General features: G+C 52.0%; 1 non-coding gene across 1 annotated transcript; it reads right to left on the bottom strand.

Moving 5' to 3' along the window:
* Positions 1 to 1,074: 1,074 nt before the first annotated feature.
* On the bottom strand, positions 1,075 to 1,181 carry LOC130027276 (U6 spliceosomal RNA). Its single transcript, XR_008793020.1, has one exon. It is a non-coding gene; the product is annotated as a U6 spliceosomal RNA (small nuclear RNA).
* Between the last annotated feature and the right edge of the window lie 1,125 nt (positions 1,182 to 2,306).

Here is a 2,306-nt window from a genome sequence, read left to right as displayed (position 1 = left end):
TCGCGTCATGACTCATTGTCCCATCCGCGGACTTGGAACTGACGCCTCTAGCCCCAGCAAGGGCTTACCGGTGAACAGGAAGCCCTTGAGTCTAGATATGATCGCACTGGCGGCTGAGAGGAAGGGGTCACCCAGCAGGAGATGCTGCTTGACATACTTTCAACCTCCGTGGTTCCGAGCTAGCCAGCCTAGGGCCACTGCGGGTGCGCCTTCCTCTGAGCTGTCCCAGGGGAATAGCTGCTCGGAGCTGCCCAGCACAGCTGCAGGATGGGGTTGCTCCAGGAACTTCACATGTGGGTCTGGTGCCCAAGGAAATGACTTCAGTTCCCTCTCGGTTAGCAGAGCTGAGTTACGGCAAGGAGAACTGCAGTCCCCCGAATCCCTTCTTGAAAGAAATGTTATGGGTTTCACTTCTGCAATCTGTCCTATGCACTTCCTTTTTCGGACCCCAAGTTAGGATCTGGCCGAAGGCATGTCACCCTCAAGTCTTTCTGGAAGTGAGGTCGGAGAGGAAATTCAATGGGCTGAGCTCATGCCTGGCATGCAGGAGGCCCGTGTTCCGTCGCCAGCCCCCGCATGGTGACCCTGCAACTCCCATCCGCACCCAGCACCGATAGAAGTCCTCACTCAGCTCCTCTTTCTCTTGGCTTTTGGGGTCACACCTGGCAGTGCTCAGGGCTTACTCCTGTTTCTGAACTCGGGGCTGGGATCAGTCCTAGAGGTGCTCCGTCGACTGTATGGGGTGCTGGATGTTGATCCTCAGTCAGCTGCATGCAAGGCCAGTGCCCTGCCCACTGCACTATCTCTCTGGCCCCTCAGCACTGCTCTTGAGGTTTTATGCTCCACGTACTTGCCACGTCTCTTCCCTGACAGCCACACATTTCTTTCCAGGTAGAGGCAGCGCAGAGGGACCCTCCGTGAGGTTCCAGGAGCCTGAGTCACGATTTATTATTGTAGGAAGTTTGTGCCCTGACACATATTTGGCCTTCTTGCAGGGGTCGACTTTTCCCCCTTTTTAATCGATCAGATGCCATTTATTCCATTCTCGCCACGCGCCTGCCCCAGTCTCTCTGAAAAAACATGGAACACTTCACAAATTTGCGTGTCATCCTTGCGCAGGGGCCATGTTAATCTCCTCTGTATCGTTCCAATTTTAGTATATGTGCTGCCGAAGGGAGCAGGGGCAGACTCTTTTGACAAGGGTGCATGACCAGTTAGCTCAAGACAACGTTTCCCCATCTGCTGTGCTGTATGTCCATGGGACTAAGTTCTGGCGGATGAAAAGCTAAGGAGGAATTATTGTGCCTTAGAGAACAAGAAAGTGTATGTTTCCTCTCCCCTCTTCCTCTGCCTGGAAAGTAGCCATGGAAGTGAGTCATCCTCAGCTTTATGTGTAAGGCAAATATCCTAAGTACAAAGTAACAAACCAAGAGAACCCAGGGGCCGGAACACCTTCAGTCATTCCACTGCCACTAAACTGTTTGCACAGAGACATGAGATACTCAGGATAGTTTCAAGAGAGAAACTATCAGGGCTGGAGTGATAGTACAGCGGGGAGGGCGTTTGCCTTGCACACAGCCGACCCGTGTTCGATTCCCAGCATCCCATATGGTCCCCCAAGCACCGCCAGGAGTCATTCCTGAATGCAAAGCCAGGAGTAACCCTTGTGCATCGTCGGTTGTGACCCAAAAAACAAAGAGAGAGAGAGAGAGAGAGAGAGAGAGAGAGAGAGAGAGAGAGAGAAACTATCTTGTCTGAGCCTTTATTATTCAGGGTCTTGTGGTAATTGCCAAACTTCTATGCTGACTCAAACCCCTTTGGGGTGTCAGGAGTAGTCCTCATCTCACCTTCCTGACGTTCCCCAACTCTGCACCACCAGGAGGTGGTCTAGTGAAATCGTAAGCCGTGGTCACCATGTCTGTCTTTAGATGTTAGTCTCATCTGGCTGTGACGGAGTCAGCTAGGGGAAGGCATTCCATGCAACGAGGGCCAACCAGATTCTCTCCTGTGAATCAGGAAGTGAGACCCCCTGTTGCTGTTCAGCCTTTGCTGATGAATGAACCATGGTATATAAGGAGAATCGGAAATGAGAGCTCGCACGATCCCACAGAGGGAGAGGGGAGAGCCTGCTTGGGCTACATGGGCTTCCTCGTTTCCGTTTCTTGGTGACATTCTTGGTCACCCCGTCTAGGGCTCCTGGGAGGAAACCCAACACTTTAAAATAAGTCCTCCCTTTTGGTCTTAGGTCCTTGCTACTTGTAACCAAAGTGTGTTGAATCTCTTTTCATCCTTATCTTGCCACTGGG

The sequence above is a fragment of the Sorex fumeus genome, unplaced genomic scaffold, assembly GCF_029834395.1.
Source record: "Sorex fumeus unplaced genomic scaffold, SorFum_2.1 ptg000036l, whole genome shotgun sequence".
NCBI classification, from domain to species: domain Eukaryota; kingdom Metazoa; phylum Chordata; class Mammalia; order Eulipotyphla; family Soricidae; genus Sorex; species Sorex fumeus.
The sequence above is the reverse complement of the archived record's forward strand: the minus strand, read 5'-3'. Positions and strand labels throughout refer to the sequence as shown.